This window comes from Cervus elaphus, chromosome 2, assembly GCF_910594005.1.
Source record: "Cervus elaphus chromosome 2, mCerEla1.1, whole genome shotgun sequence".
NCBI lineage: Eukaryota > Metazoa > Chordata > Mammalia > Artiodactyla > Cervidae > Cervus > Cervus elaphus.
This window is the reverse complement of record NC_057816.1, coordinates 39,092,448-39,116,401: the sequence shown is the minus strand read 5'-3', so window position 1 is coordinate 39,116,401 and position 23,954 is coordinate 39,092,448. Positions and strand designations below refer to the sequence as shown.

The 23,954-nt window shown below is 36.3% G+C and overlaps 1 protein-coding gene and 1 non-coding gene across 16 annotated transcripts in view; both read left to right on the top strand.

The window, feature by feature from the left end:
* Positions 1 to 23,954, top strand: part of DLG2 (discs large MAGUK scaffold protein 2) — a 2,231,561-nt gene that overhangs the window by 568,760 nt on the left and 1,638,847 nt on the right. The window lies entirely within an intron of this gene.
* LOC122677553 lies at positions 21,346 to 21,452 on the top strand. The gene has a single exon (XR_006335833.1). It is a non-coding gene; the product is annotated as a U6 spliceosomal RNA (small nuclear RNA).

The window sequence follows — 23,954 nt, the reverse complement described above, 5'->3', positions numbered from 1 at the left end:
AAGAGGTAAATTCATGGTATGGAGTTCCATTTAACATTTGGTCAAGACTGGAGAAAAATTCTTGACATAGAAGAAAAATAGCTAGTTACTTAGTATACCTCCTTAGTGTTTTCTGAATGCCAAGCTCTGCATTTTGAGCTTCATAATCTTACTTGGAAAAGTTTATTGAAGCTGGAGACCTAAATTTTGCCAGAATTTGTGAATTATATTCTTTCCACCCTTTTATCAAGCATGATCTCTCACCACCCTATGAATTTAAGACAATGTCTTACATGTGTTTTGAGGTCAAGTAATTAACGCTCCAGACTATGAAAGGTGGCAGTTGAAAACGGCAACTCAGCACAGCGAGTGGCGGTGGCTTAAAAAATGCCACGGTTCAGGTTCTCGCTGAAAGAAATGCGTTTTCTATTAGAGTCTTTTAAAAAATTTTTTAACTGAAGGGTAATTGCTTTATAGAATTTTGTGGTTTTGATAGTCTTCTATAATTAAACATTAAATGTTGGACTGCAATATAAACTGTTAAACTATATGACTACAAATAGGATAATGTATTTAGAAAATTGAATTTATCAAATTGTAAAGTGGTACATGAATGTGGGCATTGTAAACAATGAAGAATTTTCAGTGGTAAAATGGACCATGGCACAAAAGGACAGGCTTTTAAATATGCCAGTCTGAAGAACAATGTCAGTTTACACTTGATTTTGGCATTTGCTCCTTTTGTAACTTTGGCACATATTCATTTCAGTCATGTTCAGCCTTATTGGTGATTTCCCTAAGCATTACCAATGTCCTCTGACACTATTTTGACTAGAGGCTAAAAAATAATCAGTTTTCAAAAAATAAAAGTTTTAACTGTCTTTAGATACCAAGGGAACATTTCATGCAAAAATGGGTTCAATAAAGGACAGAAATGGTATGGACCTAACAGAAGCAGAAGATATTAAGAAGAGGTGGTAAGAATACACAGAACAACTGTACAAAAAAAATCTTCATGACCCAGATAATCATGATGCTGTGATCACTCACCTAGAGCCAGACATCCTGGAATGTGAAGTCAAGTGGGCCTTAGAAAGCATCACTACGAACAAAGCTAGTGGAGGTGATGGAATTCCAGTTGAGCTATTTCAAATCCTGAAAGATGATGCTGTGAAAGTGCTGCACTCAATATGCCAGCAAATTTGGAAAACTCAGCAGTGGCCACGGGACTGGAAAAGGTCAGTTTTCATTCAATCCCTAAGAAAGGCAATCCCAAAGAATGCTCAAACTACCGCACAATTGCACTCATCTCACACGCTAGTAAAGTAACGGTCAAAATTCTCCAAGCCAGGCTTCAGCAATATGTGAACCGAGAACTTCCTGGTGTTCAAGCTGGTTTTAGAAAAGGCAGAGAAACCAGAGATCAAATTTCCAATATCTGTTGGATCATCGAAAAAGCAAGAGAGTTCCAGAAAACATCTATTTCTGCTTTATTGACTACTCCAAAGCCTTCAACTGTGTGGATCACAATAAACTGTGGAAAATTCTGAAGGAGATGGGAATACCAGACCACCTGACCTGCCTCGTGAGAAACCTGTATGCAGGTCAGGAAGCAACAGTTAGAACTGGACATGGACCAACAGACTGGTTCCAAATAGGAAAAGGAGTACGTAAAGGCTGTATATTGTCACCCTGCTTATTTAACTTACATGCAGAGTACATCATGAGAAACACTGGGCTGGAAGAAGAACAAACTGGAATCAAGATTGCCGGGAGAAATATCAATACCTCAGATATGCAGATGACACCACCCTTATGGCAGAAAGTGAAGAGGAACTAAAAAGCCTCTTGATGAAAGTGAAAGAGCAGAGTGAAAAAGTTGGCTTAAAGCTCAACATTCAGAAAACCAAGATCATGGCATCTGGTCCCATCACTTCATGGGAAATAGATGCAGAAACTGTGGAAACAGTGTCAGACTTTATTTTTTTGGGCTCCAAAATCACTGCAGATGGTGACGCAGCCATGAAATTAAAAGACGCTTATTCCTTGGAAGGAAAGTTATGACCAACCTAGATAGCATATTAAAAAGCAGAGACATTACATTGCCAACAAATGTCCACCTGGTCAAGGCTATGGTTTTTCCAGTGGTCATGTATGGATGTGAGAGTTGGACTGTGAAGAAAGCTGAGCACCGAAAAATTGACACTTCTGAACTGTGGTGTTGGAGAAGACTCTTGAGAGTCCCTTGGACTGCAAGGAGATACAACCAGTCCATCCTGAAGGAGATAAATCCTGGATGTTCATTGGAAGGACTGATGCTGAAGCTGAAACTCCAATGTTTTGGCCACTTCATGAGAAGAGTTGACTCACTGGAAAAGACCCTGATGCTGGGAGGGATTGGGGGCAGGAGGAGAAGGGGACGACAGAGAATGAGATGGCTGGATGGCATCACGGACTCAATGGGCATGAGTTTGAGTAAACTCTGGGAGTTTGTGAGGGACAGGGAGGCCTGGCGTGCTGTGATTCATGGGGTTGCAAAGAGTCGGAAACGACTGAGCGACTGAACTGAACTGAACTGAATGAAGAAGATAGATAACATTGTTCTGAATCCAGAAGAAAGGATTTACATACAATTGTGGGTGTGGATGGATATGTATGTATGGAAGCAGGAAGTTGCCTTATAACTTCAAAGAGTGTAGTTCATCTTCTGAGAAGTACAGGAGAATGCCTGAAATAGAAGACTCAGGATCCCTTGTCAGTGATGGAGACCCCACTGAAGTTGGCAGGGGCAGGGGCTAATTCTGGTGCAATTCCTAATGAATTATTGAATTTACTTGATTTTCATTCATGGGTTTTTCTCCAACAGCATAGAGTAGCCCTGACACAGAGTTCGAGAGTGCTGATTATGGAATCTAGACAGGATTGGGGTGCACTAAGAGAGATATATGGAGCCAAGAGCTCTTAGAGCTCAGAGTAAGGCTTTTGGGTATAAATCCTTTTACTTACTTGTTTATCTCTCATGGGAATCTAAGCTGAAAAACCAAAGAAAGAAGAAAGTAAGTACTGCATTATTAATGTCTGGGTAGGAATTTCTCCCTTGCACATGGGTAGAGTCATGTGCAGTATAGGGGGAAAGGACTCATGTGACTCTCCAGAGTGCTGGAGAGAGGGATTGAATTAAGATATCACAGGTGAAGCTATAAACATTGTTGTTATTTTTTTTTTATTTCTCCCTCTCACCAATCCCCAAACTTTATTCAGATGTACCTGACATATGACATTGTCTAAGCTTAAGGTGTACAGTGTGTTTATTTCATACACTTATATATTGCAGAATTATTACTACTTTAACATTAGCTAACTCCAACACGACCACACTAGTTACTGTTTCTTTTTTGTGGTGGGAACATTTAAGATTGACTCTCTTAGCAACTTTCAAGGATAAGTGCAGTATTGTTAATTATAATTGCCATGCTGTGCCTTACAGCCCCCAAACTTACTTATCTTCTGGGAGTTTATACCTTTTTCCAACATATCCCTATTTCTCCCACCCTTTCAGTTCCTGACAACCACCATTCTACTCTCTGTTTTATAAACTTAGGTTTTAGATTCCATACGTAAGTGTTAATCATATAGTCTTTTTCTCTGACTTATTTCACTCAGTGTAATGCCCTCATGGTCCATCCATGTTGGTTCAAGTTTCAGGATTTCCTTCTTTCTAATGGCTGAGTAATATTCCACTGTGTGTGTGTACCTGACACCTTCTTTTTCTATTTATCTGCTTATTAAAAGATGCTTACTCCTTGGAAGAAAAGTTATGACCAACCTAGACAGCATGTTAAAAAGCAGAGACATTACTCTGCCAACAAAGGTCCATCTAGTTCAAGCTATGGTTTTTCCAGTACTCATGTATGGATGTGAGCATTGGACTAAAAAGAAAGCTGAGCACAGAAGAATTGATGCTTTTGAACTGTGGTGTTGGAAAAGACTCTTGAGAGTCCCTTGGACTGCAAGGAGATCCAACCAGTCCATCCTAAAGGAAATGAACCCTGACTATTCATTGGAAGGACTGATGCTGAAGCTGAAACTCCAGTACTTTGGCCACCTGATGTGAAGAACTGACTCATTTGAAAAGACCCTAATGCTGGGAGGGATTGTGGGCAGGAGGAGAAGGGGACGACAGAGAATGAGATGGCCGGATGGCATCACCGACTCGATGGGCATGAGTTTGAGTAAACTCCGGGAGTTGGTGGTGGACAGGGAGGCCTGGCGTGCTGCAGTCCATGAGGTCATAAAGAGTAGGACACGACTGAGCAACTGAACTGAACTGAACTTATGGACACTTTGTTTTTTCCCCATATTTTCAATATTGTGAGTAATACAGCAATGAACATAGGAGTGCAGATATATCAATATGCTGTTTTCTTTCCTTTGAATATATACCTAGAAATGGAGTTGCGGAATCATATGGTAATTCCACTTTTAACTTTTTGAGAAACCTCCGTACTGTTTTTTAAAATAGCTATACCAGTTTACTTTCCCATCAACAGTGCAGAAGTATTCCCTTTTCTCCATACTTCCCTCAATACTGTTGACTACTCAGTTTTATTATTATTATTTTGGAAAAATGTCTATTCTTCTGCCAATTTTTAAATCAATTGTTGATTTAATTTTTTACCATTGAATTGTATGAGTTGTTTATATATTTTGGATACTATCCCCTTATAAAATACATGATTTGAAAATAATGTTCCCATTCTGTAGGCTGTATTTTTATTTTGTTGATTATTTCTTTTGCTGTATAGAAGTTTTTTAGTTTGTTATTAAGTGTTGCTTTTATTGCTTGTGCTTCGGGTATCATATCCAAAAATCATTGCCAAGACAACATCAATGATCTCATTTTATATTTTCCTTCTAGTAGTTTTATGATTTCAAGCCTTATGTTTAAATGTATACAATCATTTTAAGTTGATTTTTGTGAGGAGTAAAAGATTAGGGTCCAATTTTATTCTTCTGCATGTTGTTATCCAGTTTTTCCAATACCGTTTATTAAAGAGGCTATCCTTTTCCCATTGAGTATTCTTGACTCCCTTGTCAAATAGATATTGTCCATATACACAAGGGATTATTGTTTATTTCTGCACTCTTGATTCTGTTGCATTGGTCTGTGTCTCTGTCTTTATGTCACTACCATACCTTTGATTACTATAACTTTGCAGTCCAGTTTTAGTCTTATTTTCTAGGATTGTCTTAACTATTCAGTGTCCTTTGTCATTCCATACAGTTATTAAGAATGTTTCTTCTATTTCAGAAAAATGCCATTGGCATTTTAATAGGGACTGCATTGAATCTGTAGATTGCTTTGGATGGTATGGGCATTTTAACAATATTAATTCTTCCTATCCATGAACACAGAATATCTTTCCATTTATTTTTGCTTTCTATTTCTTCCATCAAAATTTTGTAGTTTTTAGTATATAAATCTTTCACCTCCTTGAGTAAATTTATTTTTAATTATTTTATTGTTTTTGAGGATATTGTGAATGGTATTATTTTCTTTTTAAAACTGAGGTATTATAATTAACATGTTATATTAGTTTTAGGTGTATAGCATAATAGTTGGATATTTGTGTATATTGAAAAATGATCACCTCAGTAAGTCTAGTTCATATCCATCACCGTACATAGTTACAAAAATATATTCTTGTGATGAGAACTTTTAAGATTTTATTCTCTGTATCTGTGAGCTTGGTTGTTATTGTTGTTATTATTTTTAGATTTCTACTTGTAATTCAGATGATATGGTATTTGTGTTTCAGTCTGACTCATTTCACTTAGTACAGTACTCTCATTGTCCATCTTGGTTGTTGCAAATGTCAAGATTTCCTTCTTTTTATGACTGAGTAATATTCTATTTTATGTATAAACCATATTTTCTTTATGTGTTCATTTGTCAGTGAAAACTTAGGTTATTTTCATGTCTTTAGTTCAGTTCAGTTCAGTTCAGTCGCTCAGTCGTGTCCAACTCTTTGCGACCCCATGAACCGCAGCACGCCAGGCCTCCCTGTCCATCACCAACTCCCGGAGTTTACTCAAACTCATGCCCATCGAGTCCGTGATGCCATCCAGCCATCTCATTCTCTGTCGTCCCCTTCTCCTCCTGCCCCCAATCCCTCCCAGCATCAGGGTCTTTTCCAGTGAGTCAATTCTTCTCATGAAGTGGCCAAAACATTGGAGTTTCAGCTTCAGCATCAGTCCTTCCAGTGAACACCCAGGACTGATCACCTTTAGGATGGACTGGTTGTATCTCCTTGCAGTCCAAGGGACTCTCAAGAGTCTTCTCCAACACCACAGTTCAGAAGTGTCAATTTTTCAGTGCTCAGCTTTCTTCACAGTCCAACTCTCACATCCATACATGACCACTGGAAAAACCACAGCCTTGACCTTTGTTGGCAATGTAATGTCTCTGCTTTTTAATATGCTATCTAGGTTGGTCATAACTTTCCTTTCAAGGAGTAAGTGTCTTTTAATTTCATGGCTGCGTCACCATCTACAGTGATTTTGGAGCCCAAAAAAATAGTCTGACACTGTTTCCACAGTTTCTGCATCTATTTCCCATGAAGTGATGGGACCAGATGCCATGATCTTGGTTTTCTGAATGTTGAGCTTTAAGCCAACTTTTTCACTCTCCTCTTTCATGTCTTAGCTATTGTAAATTATGCTGCAATGAATGGAGTATGCATGTATCTTTTCAAGTTAATGTTTGCATTTTCTTTGGATAAATGCCCAGAATTGTTTTCTTTGTTTCTTTTTCAGGCATTTATTGTTAGTTAGTAAAAGTACAACTGGTTTCTGTGTGTTGATTTTATGTCCTACAACTTAACTGATTTTGCTTATTAGTTCTAATAGTTTTTGATGAAATCTTTAGAATTTCCTCTATATAAGATCATATCATCTGCAGAGAAGGAAAATTTTGCTTCTTTTTCAATTTAGATGCCTTTTAAACATTTCTCTTGTCTGATTGATCTCGCTAGGACTTCCAGTACTATGTTGAAGAGGAGTAGTGAGAATGGACACCCTTATCTTACTCCTGATCTTCGAGGAAATGCTTTCAACCTTTTACTGTTCAGTATGATGTCAGCTATGGATTTGTCATATATGAGCTTTATTATGTTGAGGTATATTCTTTCCATACCCCATTCCTTGGGTGTTTATATTATGGTAGGGTATGAATTTTACCAAATGCTTTTATGCATCTGTTGAGATGACCGTATGATTCTTATCTTTCATTATATTAATGTGACATATCACATATATTGATTGCATATGCTGAACCATTCTTGCATAAGATTCAGTTGATCATAGTGTGTGATCCTTCTATTGTGCTGTTGAATTTTGTTTGCTTGTATTTAGTTGAAAATTTTTGCATCTATACTGATCAGGAACATTGGACTGTAGGTTTTTTTTTTTTCCTTGTAGTATAATTATCTGCTTTTCAAGCAGAATGGTGCTGACCTTGTAAAATGATTCTGAGAGTGTTCCCTTCTCTTCAATTTCTGGAAGAGTTTAATAAGGGTTTGCCTTAATTCTTCTTTAAGTATTTGGTAAAAATAAAGAGAGAAGACTCAAATAATTAAAGTCATAAGTGAAAAAGGAGACATGACAACTGATACCAGAGAAATACAAAAGAGCATGAGAGACTATTGTGCCAGCAAACTAAATAGTCTAAAAGATATGGCTAAATTCCCAGAAACATGCACCTTACTAAGACTGAATCATTAGGAAATATGGAAAATCTGAACAGAACTTTTGAAGTAAGGAGACTGAATTAGTAATCAAAAATTCTCCACAGGAAAAAAAGGCCCAGGATCAGATGGTTTCACTGGTGAATGAGACACAGTGTAAATTTCTGGTGAAAGTAAATCATCTTTTCTTGCTGTGCTGTGGTTAGTTGTGTCTGACTTTGCAACCCCATGGACCATAGCTGGGCTCCTCTGTCCTTGGGGAGTCTCCAGGCAAGAATACTGGAGTGGGTTGCCATGCCCTCCTCCAGGAGATCTTCCTGATCCAGGAATCAAACCAGAGTCTCCTGCATTGCAGGCGGATTCTTTACCAGCTTAGCTACCAGGGAAGCCCCTTAAAGTCACCTTTAAGTTATACGTAGTCTTTCCTGAGTTAAAAGCTCTGCGTCTATAGAGATAGCTTGAAAGGAACTAAAACATTGAGCTCCAAATATGTACTATGTTCTGTGTTAAGAACTTTATATATTTTCCACTTACTCTTTACAAGAATCTGTTGAGTAAAGGTATTATTTTACTGCTTTTATGTGGAAAATTAAGTCTGAGAGAAGTTAAGCTGCTTGCCCAAAGCTACACAGATGGCATTGAATGAAGCCATAATTTAAACTTTAGCCTAATTCCTAAATTTGTAATTTTTTATACTTCTCCCAGTCCATTCTTACTATAGATGTTCTTGTTGTTTATTTGTTTTATTGAAAATACTTAGATTTCTTGACATTGGAGTCCTGTATTTTGAGGAGAAGCCATGTTTTGATATATAAATTAATTTAGGCAAAAGTGCTGACATCATGAGTAATAAACTTCTAGTGTATTTCCCACCAATTTTTTTTTAGGAGAAAAATTACCTGCTCTAGTAATAGTGTTTTAAGCTTTTAATAATGTAACAACATGGGTATTTTTTCTTAATTCAGTATTTCCCTACTTCTGCCTGCATAAATGTTATCTTCAGTGTTTCACATTAGTTTATATTTTTCATTGCATTTCTAAAACAATAGTAAATACAGCTTAACAAAATAGCTGCAAGGTACATAGTAACTAAAGGATAGAAAACTTACAATTCTGTTTCAAAATTCTTTTTTTCTCTTATGGGCATTGCTTTCCTTTTATATTTGAAGATTTTTGTTTTATTCTCCAGGTTTTCACTTATGCCTATTGTTTATTATTTAAAGCAATTTCACTGATAATTTTCAATTTATTAGCTGAGAAGAGCTGTTTAATCCTTATTGTTGTTATGTGCTTTGACTTAGACTGTTAATAACAATGAGAACATTTTTATGTTATAACATATGTTATAACCCTATGTTATAACATTAGGGTCTGGAACATTTTTATCTGAAAGTTAGAAAATGGTTGTTGAAGTTCTTTTTCAGGCTTGGGTTCTTTTGCTGTTTCTAAGTTTATGTAATTTCTCTATGCAGTCTTTGCACCATAGCTCCATCAGGGCATCTAAAATATTATGTGTTGTCTGTTAGGGTCCAAGGATACATACTCCAAGAGGGTGAGCAAGCTAGGCAGAAGCTACCTCTCCTTGTAAGACTGTCTTGAAAGGGATATAGAATCACTTTCATCATATTCTATTAATTGAGCCATGTCACAGAGGACTGCCCAAGTTCAAGAGGAGGGGACATAGACTCCTTAATAGGAAAATGGCAAGATTCTACAAGAGCATGTGGGACAAAAACAGATTACAGGTATTTTTGGAAAATAAAATCTTCCATAAAAATGCTGCTACTGAAGGCACAAGAAAGGCTAAATTTTTCCACACTGAAAAAGGAAAGATACTTAATATTTATAAGGACATTCTGTGAACTTGTCACTTTATATGATTGACTTTATTTATTGCTTTCAACAATTCTCCTTACTTTAAAAATGATGATACAAGCTGCAAGTGTGATGGAATTTGTCAAAGGCCACTTGGCTTCTAAATGGGAGAGCTAGAATTCAATCCAAGTTTTTTCTGACTCTTAAACCCATAATTATTATTATTTTTATGCTCACGTTAGCAGGCAGGAGTTGTGGGGGGAAATGCTCATTTGATATTGTATCACCTTAAATTCTTTATTAACCAGAATATTATTCTTTCTAAAGTATTTTAGTATTTCATATTCATAATGATGTATGATATATCTGTTTAATCAGCAAATAAATATTTAGTGGTAAGTACAATGTATTGCTTAGTATAATAACTATATTTATAATTATAATGCCTATTTCTTTGCCTTATAGTAATTTGTTTATATATATATATATATATATATATATATATAAAACCTCTTGATCAGGCTATGGTTTCCTTGATATCAGTGAAAGTATCTAATTCCTATGCATGCCTACAACATGCAACAGTAAAGCACACTCATAGTTACAAATGTTTGATGAAGGAATAAATTGTACTATTGGCTATACATGATATAGTCTTGTTTTCCAGGTTATTTGTTTTACCAGAAAACTACTCCTTGTCTGTAGTAGAAAAATTTGTATAAATAGAGGGGTCTTGTAAGAGTATGAAAGTCACTTAATTATCTTTGTATAGTTTAAGACAGACTTGAATAAAGGAAGGCATTTCCAACAGAGGATAAGTCTTTAAAATAATATGACTCAAATGTGTCATTTTAGTATGAAGAAACTAAAGTCTGGAGAAATCATGTAAATAGTGTAATTTAAGCTCACACACCTACTTAAAGTCCAAGAAAATATTCTAACTTATATTTACTTGCTCTCTCACTCTTCCCAGTTCATTATTAATCTAATTTTAAATAGGTTACTTTTGTTATTGTTCAGTTGCTAAGTCTTGTCTGACTCTTTGTGACTGGACTGCAGTGCGCCAGGCTTCCCTGTCCTTCACTGTCTCCTGGAGTTTGCTCAAACTCATGTCCGTTGAGTCAGTGAAAAGTCACATGTTTTCATCAGTTTTTGAAGATTATATTTTTAATTTGAATTATGTCTCTGGGTAGAATCAGTCTTAGACAGATTACATCCCAAGAGATCATTTCACTCTGTATGTTTGATTTTATGAAATAGTTCTCTGCAGAGAAAAATAGAACATTAAATGGAAAGTCACATTTTCATATTTACTAGCTCTGTATCTTTGAACAAAGCATCAAATGTTTCCTAGTCTCTATTCCTTTATTTCTGAATTAGGTAGTTGTAATGGTTCTCAACCTGGGTCATTACAACCTTGTGCAGTTGAAGGTGGGAAGGGAGTGGTGTATTTTCACCCTGACTGGAGACATTCTTGGTAGTTAGTGGATAAAGCCCAAGGAAAATAAGTACCCTTCAAATATGTGAGACCAACTTACACAATGAAACATTTTCTTGACCAAACTGGCAATAGTGCCTACATTGAGAATCAGTGATTTTTTTTTTTTTTTTTTAGTTCTGAGACTAGATTTTTCTAATTTGGAAACTTCTTTATGAGGCAAAATGCATGAGAAAATGTGTCTTAGTCTCAGTACATGATTAAAAAGTAAATAAAAGAATTTTTTGCCTTGGGGAGGAAACAATTAGCATCTTTCTTATTTGTTTGTTTTCGTTCCCTTCAATATGAATAAATCATCATGCCAAAATTTAGACTTTGAGGAAGACCATAAGTGAATTACCTTGCAAAATAGATCTCTGAGTCAAGTTCTCGGATGGATTTTGGAGCAATCCATTTGAGTTAGTGTTGAGAGCTCAGTGTATATATAAATAAAATTATTCTCCCTTTAGACAATGTAAGTAGGAGAGAGAGAGAGATTAAGATAGAAGAAAAGGTTTGAAAGGTGCTGTGTGGAGCTGCCTTACCAGCTCATTAATTTTTTTTAGGGAGAGGACAATTCAAGGACACGTGTATCTCCTAATCATATATAAATCAGGTTGGGACTAGTGCTTAATGGAATTGGGTTTGAACTCTCAGAACATCTTTCAGGAGACTGAGCAGGCTGTGCTATTTATGGTCTTTAGGTGGTAAGGATGCTGACATATCCTTTTATTACTAGAACTTAAATATATTATCAGGGTGTCTTCATCCTGGTGTGTACAGATTGCAAAGAGTCAGACATGACTTAGCAACTGAACAACAATAGCAACACAGATTGGAAAGATTTTTACTGTGTCTTTGTAAGAGAGAAAATACATTATTCTTTTGTTTTAAGCAAAGGCATATGATAAGATCAGTTGCTATTATAGCGTAGAAAGTGGAGTCTAAATCTTCATTTTACTCACAGTCATATTTTTAAGCTTTCAGATGTATTTGAGATTGCATCAATCATTGTTTCATATATTTTAGCCCTATTGCCTCAAATTTTAAATGTTTTAGAGTTTAGGTACTCTAGCTTGTTTGCCTTGCTTATAATGCTGAGAACAATGCTAGATTCATGGTCTGAATTCCTTGAGTTAAGTTAATTCAAGAAATCCCAGGATTTCTGGGAAAAGCTTTGTATAGGGGATTCCTTCAGGAACTATGGCAGAGCAGAGATGGGCTTGAATCTGGTCTTTTGGTCACTTGCCAACCACGTGACCCTAGGGAAGATAGGATCCTGTAAACAATAGGTTCTGGAATGTCAGTTTCTCTTCTAAGCTGTGTGAACTCTGCTTCATTTATAGAGCTTCACAATGATAGCCCCCATCTTTTGAGTTTTGACCATTTAAAAATCTGTTTTATTTTTCATGATTTTTTAGTGTTATATGAGTGGAATTGATGTGATTCAATAAATACTAGTATTGGACAATAAAATGTTTTTAGAAAGGAATTAATTGCTCTGTGTTATTAAGAGCAGAAGATAAGTTTTCTACGTTGAATTTAAGTGATGTCTTCCAGTGTTTAAAATCCATATCTTTCCAGTGTAATATTGCTTCTTATTTTTCCTTTTGTTTGTCTGAATCTTAGACTTAACCTATAATACATGAATATGTACTGCTGGAGAGTTATTCTAATATCGTTGCTGATGAAGAATATTTATGGTTTGTTTCTATACAATGGTCTAAGAGATGAGTGGAAGCAATTTACTTTAGCACCCCAATCAATGCATGATTGATTGCTTTTATTTTATTTCTTATGACTCTTGATTTGATTTTTCACTAAAGTTTTTATTTGATATCATTGCATTCTATTATCATTTTAACTTTTCCTTGAGACAGAATAGAAGTTTCTCTCTTCTGAGCTATAGTTTCTCTCTTTTTGAGCTAAAGTTTCTCTTTTTTGAGTTAGGTCTTTTGAAATCATTAGGTCTTATATGAGCATTCTTAAAGCAAAAGTTTGATTTCGTTCATCCTTTCATTACCATCACCTGCAAAATCTAACATAGTCTTGCCCCTACCCTTCCCTATAGTTTCACCTTCTGCCACTCTCTCCTTAGATTCCTATGTTTCAGCTCCACAGGCCTATTTCATGTCTTTGGGCTTCGGCCATCTCTTCCTTCCGAACGCTCTACCCCTAGATTTTCATGGAATTGACTCTTCATCCTTCAGATCCTAGCTCAAGTGTCACCTCCACAGATGTCTTCCTAACTAATGAACTGGAAAAGGACTGTCCATCAGTCGCTATAATGCCATCCTCCTTTATTTCATTATAGCATTAATCAGTATTAGAAACGTTCTTTTTCACTTATCTCTTATTGTCTGTCAGCCTTCCTTCTACTCAGAGGATAAGTTCAATAAGAACAGAATTGCTCACCACAGGGTCCATGAGACATAGAAACGTGCTGATGGGCAATAAGTCTTGATAAGTATTTGTTCATTGAATGAATGAGTTAAGTTATACTATAGTGAAAACTAATAGTGCCCACAGTTCCTTTCATTTAAAATGAATGGACTATTACTCTTAAAAGGAACCCTAGATAACATCTTACTGAAACTTTGATTTTCTAAATAAAGAGACTGAGGTCTGTAGAGGCAGAGTGAACTTGATTTCATGCAGCTGGACAGTGAGAGACACAACAGATTCAGAGGTCCACAAAAATATATCTGTAACTAAAGTCTAAAACTTATGAAAAACCAAAAGTTTGTGTAAATTTTTCAACAAAACTCATTTAGTAGCAAACACTCAGCATAAGCAAATATGAGGTGATTTATAGTTTTTTTAATATATATCCTACTTAGTATCACTATTCATATATTTTTATTACAGAAATATTGATGCATCTGATTACAAGTTTTTGTTCCAAATCTTGCTGGGGTCTATTATTTAATACCTGGTATATATACTGTGAACCTTTCTAAAATTCAGACATTTCTGAATTCTAAAACACAACTGACTCTCAGAATTTCAGATAAGATAGGATGGACTTATTTTTCAATGATATATGTTCTTTCCCATGGAGCTATCAGGGGACTAAGCGATATAGCCACATGAGAAAGTAGCAAAATCATTGGATTAACAACCACATATTGCAGATGAGGAACCTGGGATATTGAATGAGCTATACAAAACTATATATTAGGGAGCCACAGAGAAGCACATCTCTTACTCCTGGTCTAGAAAACTTTCTATCAAATCATAAACAGAAAAGGACAGTAAAGAAAACCACACTTTACTCTCTTTTCTGGATCATTTCACATAAATCACCTGGTAATGTTCATAACAACAGCCTGAAATAGGTACTAATATTGTTTTCATATCTTAGTGAGGTTCTTTGAGAAGTATATATATTATCCAAGGTCTGCTGCTGCTGCTGCTGCTAAGTCGCTTCAGTCGTGTCCAACTCTGTGCGACCCCATCGATGGCAGCCCACCAGACTCCTCCATCCATGCGATTTTCCAGGCAAGAGTACTGGAGTGGGTTGCCATTGCCTTCTCCGTATCCAAGGTCACACGGGTGTAAATAACACATTAGGAATTTTGACTCAGAGTAGTCTGGCTGTAAAAAAAAAAACTTTAGTTACAACCATGGCTTTTAACCTGTGAAGCTTTTCATGAGACTAAAATATCATATGATTACTAGAAATCATTTACATACTATCAATTCTTTTTCAGTTGTTGAAAATGAATCAAATTAAGTTCTCAAACAATAGAAAGGGACTTAAAATTCTGTAGAGGTGGGCCACTTTTTTTCTGTTGGAATGTTAGGGTTTCAAGATTGTTTGCTGAACTTCTGTGCTTGTTATGTGATAGTAAATTAAGAATACTTAGACATTCTAAATATATTAATTATCCATCTGCTTTGTTACTAACAGCAAATGTCAATTGGTGAATAAAAGAAAATAGCACTATTTCTTAACCTGGAGTAATATACTCTTCACAAAAGAAACATAATGCTAGAACTCCCAAATTTAAACTGAATTATTTTTGTATTACTTAAATATGCATAAGATTAAACTATTTAAGCTCCATGTATTAATAGCTCCTATACGACTCTTAAACCAAAACACATTTATACCTTAAATTAATCAAAACTATAAAAAATGCAATCCAAATGGAAGTCATTAATTTAGTATGACAAATGATATTTGTTGAAATTAAATCATTGTCTTGCAATATCTATATGCTAATAACTGCTTCTGCATTGTTCTCTTTAATTTAGCATGGCATATTACTATGAGCTATGTAAGGGCTCCGTTTTCCTGGGACTTTTATTTATTGTCTGTGTTGTATTCAAACAACTGTGAAATGTTAGTCCATGTAGTGGTCCTTGAGATCATTTGTACTTCATTTGGCTTGAACGCTTCATTACTTAGTAAATCCTCCTCTGTTTCTTTCTTGATCTCACAAGTCAATTAGAGCAGGACTATTTGGCATCTATATGGCTATAAACACACACACCAATGTGGAAACTAAAATCTCAGCACCACACTCAAGTGCTCATTCAGGTAAACCAGCGTATATATTGCATTAGTATCATCAGAAAGAAAAATACCAAATTAAGGTTAGTTACCATGAAGAAATCAAGGACATTCACAGATACCCAGGAGTCCAAGGACCCTAATATGACAAACACTGGACTAACATATAAGCTTCCCTGGTGGCTCAGATGGTAAAGAATCCATCTGCAAAACAGGAGACCTGGGATCAATTCCTGGGTTGGGAAGATCCCCTGGCAACCCACTCCAGTAATTCTTGCCTGGAGAATCCCCATGGACAGAGGAGCCTGGCCGGCTACAGCCCATGGGGTCACACAGAGTCAGACACGACTGAGTGACTAAGCACAGATAGCAAAGAGATTCAGTTACATGTAAGCACATATCTAGTCTTCAGATTCTTTTCCCATTTAGGTTATTACAGAACGTTAAGCAGAGTTCCCCATGCTATGCAAAGCTCAAAAGTTCTTTACATAACGATGCCCCGTTATGAGTAGGGCGGAGATAGGCTGCTGTTCCTCCTGTACCCACAATTATTGCTGAAGACACATGGGAGTTTTTCCCCTGTTAAATCAAGCTGTCCTTGGAATTACTCCCAATGCAGTTCTCCAGATAACCAGTAGGAGCTGGAAGTTGATTCATGAAATAAATTTATTTGAACCTGTGTTCAGATCAGCATACTTAATTTATTCCTCCATATATTTGACCCTTCTCAGGGCCATATTGATAAAGCCAAACCCTTGATCCCCAGGAAGGAGAACAAGGCTAGAATATTTATATTGTTAATTATCAAATACATAGAAGAAAACTGAAAGCATTGTAACCAACCCAAGGCTAAATATGGAGGAGTTACAATTGTCAGATAACCCTTAGTTGTAAATTCAGTTATTCAACAAGTTTGTGTTAAGTACATACCATATGCCAGATCTTATACAAGAGACATTCACATCCCATAGTTCATTAAAGCCATATGTGAATCAAGTATCATTAATTTCTATTTATCAATGAGAAAACTGAGATTCAGAAATATTAATGGACTTAACTGTTGTTGGAAAAATATTAAGTTGGTGGACCAGGATTCAAATAAGTCTGTGAAACTCCAAATTAGTATTTCTACTACTTCATTCACTCAATAAATATTTATTCAATAAAATAAATAAATTTTAGTAGGAGATGATGTTAGTGGATTAAATACCTTTAAGACTTCTGAGCTTTCAGGACTGAATGATAAAAGTTCACCCTTATACCCTCCACCACCCACCCCATCCCACACCTCTAGGCTTCACAGAGCCCAGGTGTGAGTTCCCTGAGTCATAGAGCAGATTCCCATTGTCTGTCTATTTTCTATATAGTAAGTGTGTGTGTTTCCATGCTGCTCTCCATTGGTCCCACCCTCTCTTTAGGGGACCTGTGTATACCTATGGCTGATTCATGTTGATGTATAACAGAGACCAACACAGTTACCCTTCAATTAAAAATAAATAAATTTAAAAATTACCATGAGGACCAAATGAGCAGATGTTTTAAAAAATAAAATAATTCTACAAACATTGGTTATTACAGGCTTATAGTGAATGTATACTCTGCCTGATGTGTATTACTGACTTATTAAAATTTCTAACAGTATATTTGTCTAAGCACACTTGAAATTAAGGTGAGCAGACAGAAGCTATTAGGTGTTATTAAAGAAATGCACAGGCTGTGTTAGAAATAGAGGACAAAATTCTCTGTTCTTAGGAATAAGATATTAAGAAGTTGATCTTAAATTTGTTTAAATGATAGGTGCTTTGCAAAGAGCCTGCCAATGTGAATAGACTTAGGAATCCCCTTAGGAATACGATGAATATCTGCCATGCTTCCCAAGGCATCTCGTTATCTCTATATGTGTACAAGGTTTATGGCTCTGTTACCTAAGTGCTTAGGCAAACACTCATTTTTCAGCTCTAGGCATGAGTTTTCTTTTTATAGGCAAGGTGATACCCATTTATGTGGACTCTGGAATGTTAAATTGAAATCATATTCCTGACAATGACCGATTTGATGACTAGAACCTTTCATATAACTCCAGCTCTTCCATTCACCAATTGTTTAGGCTGTTTTGAAACTACTAATAATGACTAAAACAAAGAAAAACAAGCAAAATCTGCAGCAAACCTTGTTAAGGGGAATATTTTCTGTGTTGTTATTTCTGTACTTTAGTTAATGATCAAGTAGGAATAGGAACATGCTGCTCATTCTTGTTACATGGATATCTAAACTATCAGAAAATCCAAGTTTTATGTCTAAAGATGGTTATTTTCCTCATTTTGCAAAAGATTTTAAAGTTATATAAGATCTGATACATGTCTTTTTGAGCATGTTGCAAGTCAGATTTAGAATGTATAATAAACAGAGCATTTTCCATCTTGATATTTGTATATGAATAAATCTAGGAGAATAGAAATAATAAAAATCTTCCTTGAGCTCACTGTGGTAAATGGTACAGGACTATCTGCCCAACAACCAGGAGGTTGATCTTGTCACTCACAGAGGTGGCAAACATATTTCTACTTCATAATGTGGTACTACTAGCATTGTTTGTCCCAGGGGGACTGGATTAACTCTTAGCCAATCAGTCCCTCCTTTCCTGATACTAGCAGTTGAGATCAAGGGATCATCTGTGTAAGCTTCTGGTTCAGATGGAAAACTGAAATGATGCAAGAACTCTGTACTCTCACTCTGAACACATAGAAATTCCAGAAAAATCTGATGATAATAATAATAATATGATTAAAGAAATAGAAGTAGGGACTTCCCTGATGACCCAGTGGCTGAGATTCCATGCTCCCAAGGCCCTGGACTGCCCTGGTGGCTCAGAAGGTAAAGTGTCTGCCTGCAATGTGAGAGACCTGGGTTTGATCCCTGGGTCAGGAAGATCCCCTGGAGAAGGAAATGGCAACCCACTCCAGTATTCTTGCCTGGAAAATTCCACGGACAGAGGAACCTGGTGGGCTATAGGCCATGGGGTTGCAAAGAGTTGGACACGACTGGCGACTTCGCTTTCTTCTTTTCTTTTCTTTCTTTTCTAAGGCAGGGGGCCTGGGTTCAATCCCTCGTCAGGGAACTGGATTCCACACGCTGCAACTAAGACCTGGCACAACAAATAAACTAATAAATATAATTTAAAAAAGAAATAAAAGCAAAATCTTCAAAGAGCAAAAACAGAGAGACCCCAACTCTGAGTAGAAAGTGAAATTGGGATAACATCTGATGTATACCTCAAGAACTGGGGCTTAATGTCTCAGAGAGATCATACTGTAGGCCAAAGCCCATACATCATGGGCAGCTGGAATTGGACTCTTTACATGAAATAGAAAAGTCCATATGATCCAGGGAGACACCATGAAAGCAGGCTGATAAATCCAGTTTTGGAAGGTATAATAGCAACCTGATGTACCTTCTCGGATTCTTTGGGTGCCATTGTTTTGGACCCCCAACAAATACAATACTATCATTAGGAACAGGACATATTTCTAAAGGTAAATTCAGAGACAAAAAATTATAATATATCAGTTTAGTATGATAGGAGGTAATCAGAATAAGCAGGAAATATAAGAGGAAATAGAAATAAAATGATTCGAAAGCAATTTTTAAGTCCTGCTGCTTAGTTGCTCAGTTTTGTCCAACTCTTTGTGACCCATTGGACTGTAGCCTGCCAGATTCCTCTGTCCATGGGATTTCTCAGGCAAGAAAGACTGGAGTGGGTTGTCATTTCCTACTTCAGGGGGTTTTCCCAACCCGGGGATCAAACCTGTGTATCCTGTGTCTCCTGCATTGCATATGGTTTCTTTACCTGCTGAGCTACCGGGGAAAGCCAGTTTTTAAATAAATGTCTTTCAAATTTTAAAAACTTGCTTGTGCTATCTATCTACCAAGCCACTGATGCCCCTAATTTCATCATCAACAGAAGCATATCTGGGCTCGAGAGGTGCTACCAAATTGCCTGTTGTCTAAGAAACTTAATACACTTTATAGAACCTAACTGCCACCCAGTCCCCATCTCAGTCACTCTGTGATCAATAAATGCCATCTGAAAGATGCTGGAGGTCATCGTGATGGAGCCTCGGACAAAACTGGCTGACTCATAGTCTTGTCAGGGACAAGAACCCAGAGAACCACACGGCTGTGGTTTCATTCACTTCAGTTGAAGTGAATGAAAAGCTAGTGGGGTTAACTTTATGGGGATATGACTGGACAGAAAGGTCAGGATCAGCTTAGGTCCCTTTCCCATTCAGACACTGATGTTACATTGATGTGTTTCTTCATTAGTAACCATGGTAGGATATAAAACCTCCAAGAAAAAATGACCCGGAGAACAAGCATTTCTGTACAAACATCATTCTGACTGGGAACAAAAGTCATCTTCTGAAGGAGGATTATATTATGCTGGAACTAGCCAAGATAGAGTGAGAGACATTAAACCTGTGTCTGGAGGTATGGCAAACCAGATGGGCACTTTGGGTAACTGGAATGTCTGGTAAAACCAAAAATAGAGTGAGAGTATTTTCTGAAATCACCACAGGCGATTTGCAAGCAGGTTATGAACAGAAAAATGCTGCATGCCTTCTTTTGTGATACTTCACTTCAAATGAGTTCTTATGTAGCTGATTTTTGATGTGTTGTTTATTACTCTTAGTATATGATTGCTGGCCTTTTTCATTTATCTATAATCCACTTAAGATTATAAATTAGAGGTTGTCTTGCTACTCTATTTAGAAAAAAATCATGATTGTTGGTGCTCCTATAAGCCATCCATCTGCCCCATCAGAGTCTGTATATTACCACTCTAACATTACTTCCCAGCACAGCCACTTGACCAGGTATCAATTAAAGAAATTTCTTAATTTCTCACTCCTTTTAAGAACGATAAATTGCTAGTAACTTTTGTGAATTAGGCTTTAACTACTTTATAAATAACATGTCTTGCCTGTCATTTACCAACTTCAAGGCACTCTGACAGATTATCACTTCAGAATCTTCCTTCCAATTATATTTTATGGTTTATGTAAATTTTGAAAATGTGCATATCCTGAAAGGCCCAATCAAGTCTTTGTCACTGTAGCAAAGGTAGAGGAGTGATTTTATGTTAATTGCCTTATTTTTATTGTATAGACCATGCCTCTTAATGTGTGCTACCAACAATAAATATATCTACCCCAGACTAGGTGTAATAATTTTGTAAAATTGAATGTATACTGATATTTGTCATCTCTGTAGGAAATTATGAAAAGAAGAGTAGACCTACTTGGGCTAGGAATAAGGAAATCCAATGATTGAAAACAAACACACACATCCTCTGTAGGTTAGTTAAATGATAGATAGGTCTTAAAAATTAGTAACTTGAAAGAGAGGTATGAATCACTCAAAATATAATGAAAGAGGTTAATAGAAAATGTAAGGGAGAAGTTAAAAGACATGGATAATAGAAGGAGAAACAGTGTGTGCATGCTGTCTCTTTAGTCATGTCTGACTCTTTGTGATCCTATGGACCGTAGCCCACCAGGTTGTTGAACAGATGGCTATCTGGCATATGAAAAGATGTTCAACCTCACTAATTATTAGAAAAATGCAAATCCAAATAACAGTGACCTGTTACTTCACATCTGTCATAATGGCCATCATCAAAAAAGTCTACAAGTAACAAATGTTGGAGAGGATATGGAGAAAGGAAAACCCTTGTAGACTGTTGGTAGGAATGTAAAGTAGTACGGCCACTTTGGAAACCAGTGTGAATGTTCCTCAAAAAGCTAAAAATAGTGCTCGCTTCGGCAGCACATATACTAAAATTGGAACGATACAGAGAAGATTAGCATGGCCCCTGCGCAAGGATGACACGCAAATTCGTGAAGCGTTCCATATTTTTAATAAAAAAAAAAAAAAAAAGCTAAAAATAGAACTACCATATTCCAGCAATTCTACTCCTTGGATGTATATTCAGAAAATACTAAAACACTAATTTGAAAAGATACGTGCATTCCAGTGTTCATAGCAGCACTGTTTACAATAGCTAGGACATGGAAGCAACCTAATGTTCATAGACAGATGAATGGATAAAGAAGTTATGGAACATATATACAATGGAATATTACTCAGCTGTAAAAAGAACCCATTTGCATTGGTTCTACTGAGGTGGACGAACCTACTGCCTGTTATACAGAGTGAAATGTCAAAAAGAGAAAAACAAGTATATATTAATGCTTATATATGAAATTTAGAAATATGGTACTGATGAACCTGTCTACAGTGCGGCAGTGGAGATGTAGAGATAGAGAACAGACTCTTGGACACAGTGGAGGAGGGAGAAGGTGTGATGACTCGAGAGAGTAGCATTGAAACATATGCATTCTCATATGTAAGATAAGTAGCCAGTAGGAATTGGCTGTATGACACAGGGAATCCCAAACTGGCGCTCAGTGAGAGGTGTAGGATGGGGAGAGGTTTAAGAAGGAGGGGGCATGTGTATACCTATGGCTGATTCATGAGATGTATGATCCTCCAGTTAAAAATAAAATTTAATTTTAAAAAGCTATATTTCAAGATAGAATCTCTGAACCATATTTGTGAATGAGAATTGGCTCATGGAATTTGTGGTCTAATAGTGGAAATAAACATCAATCAGATAATCACATTAGCCAATGCATGCAGCATACACACACAGTTAAGCCCTCTGAAGGGAGTCATACACTTTTTTAAACAATTATTGAAATAATTTAAATAGAACTGTAGGTCAGAGAAGCCTTTCCCAAGAAAGAAGCCCGGGAGTAAGCTCAGAAAAGATGGTTGAGAGGGAGGTAGGAAGCAAGGATGAGAACATTTCAGATGAGGGAAATAGAATGTGCAAAGACTCAATGAGTCAGAGAATAGTTTCAAAACTTCAAGTTTTGTATGGCTAGAGTGCAGTTAGTAAGAAAAGAAAAATGTAAGATGAGGCTGGACAGATGACTCTAGGCCGAAAAGGACTTGCATACCAAGTTAGTGAAGTGAAGTTCAAGTCGATCAGTTGTGTTTGCCTCTTTGCGAACCCATGGACTGTCCATGAAATTCTCCAGGCCAGAATACTGGAGTGGGTAGCCTTTCCCTTCTCCAGGGGATCTTCTCAACCCAGGGATCGAACCCAGGTCTCCCACATTGCAGGTGAATTCTTTACCAACTGAGCTATCAGGGAAGCCCATACCAAGTTATTTAATTTTGTCTTTAAATCTAAAAATTATAGCTATTGAAATATTTTGAAAGTAGGAAGAGATACTATAGATTGATATTTTAAATGTAACATTATTTTGAGATAATTCTAGATTGACATGCAATTGTAAGAAATAATATAGCAGGATCACATATAACCTTCATTCATTCCTCCAATGTACTATATGATTATTATTATAATGAAGTATAGTGTTACCACCACTATACTGAGATTAGTACAGTCAAAATAAAGGACTCAACCACCAAAAGGATCACTCATGTTGATTTTTATAGTCACACTTCCATCTTTTTCTCAGCATGTGCTTAAGCTGGTTCGATTTCTATAATTTTGTCATCTCAAGAATATTATATAAATGGAATCATGCATGTAACATTTGGGGACTGGCTTTTTTTCACTCTTTGGAATTGCCTAAAGAGTCATTCAAGTTGTTTCTTGTATCAGTAGTTTTTATTTTTGTTGTTGTTTCATTGTGGAGTAGTGATTCATTGTATGCAGTCTGTTTAACCATTCACCCACTGAGGAACATCTGGGATGTTTCCACTTCTAAGTATTATGAAGAAGCTGCTAAATATATTCATGTAAATGTTTCTATGTGAATATGTTTTAATACTTTCTGAAATAAATGCCCAGAAATGCAATTGTTTGGGTTGTATAATAGTCGCATGTTGAATTTTTCAAGAAACTGCCTAAAAACTAACAATCTAATTTTTTATGAAACTTTCTAGTTTTCATTTTAGTTTCTCCTCAGTATTGTGGAGTGATCCAGTTTTTCTGCATTTTTGCCAGCATTTAGGGCTGTCAGAGCTTATTATTTTATTGATCTTAATAGGTATGTAGTAGTATCTCATCATGATTTTAATTTGCATTTTCTTAATGGTCAATGACATTGGGTATCTTTTATGTGCTTTTCACCCTTATATTGTCTGTGGGTGAAGTATCTGGTCAGGAATTTTACTCAGTTTGAAGTTGGGTTGTTTGTTTTCTTGTTGTTGAGTTTGGGGGATCTTTTAATATACTCTAGATATACATCCTTTGTTGGATATGTGATTTGCAAATATTTCATCCAATTCTGTATCTTTTCCTTTAATCCTCTAAAACTGTTCTTTTACAGGGCAAAAGTTTTTAACTTTTGAAGTTTAATTTATAAATTTTTTTCTTTGATGG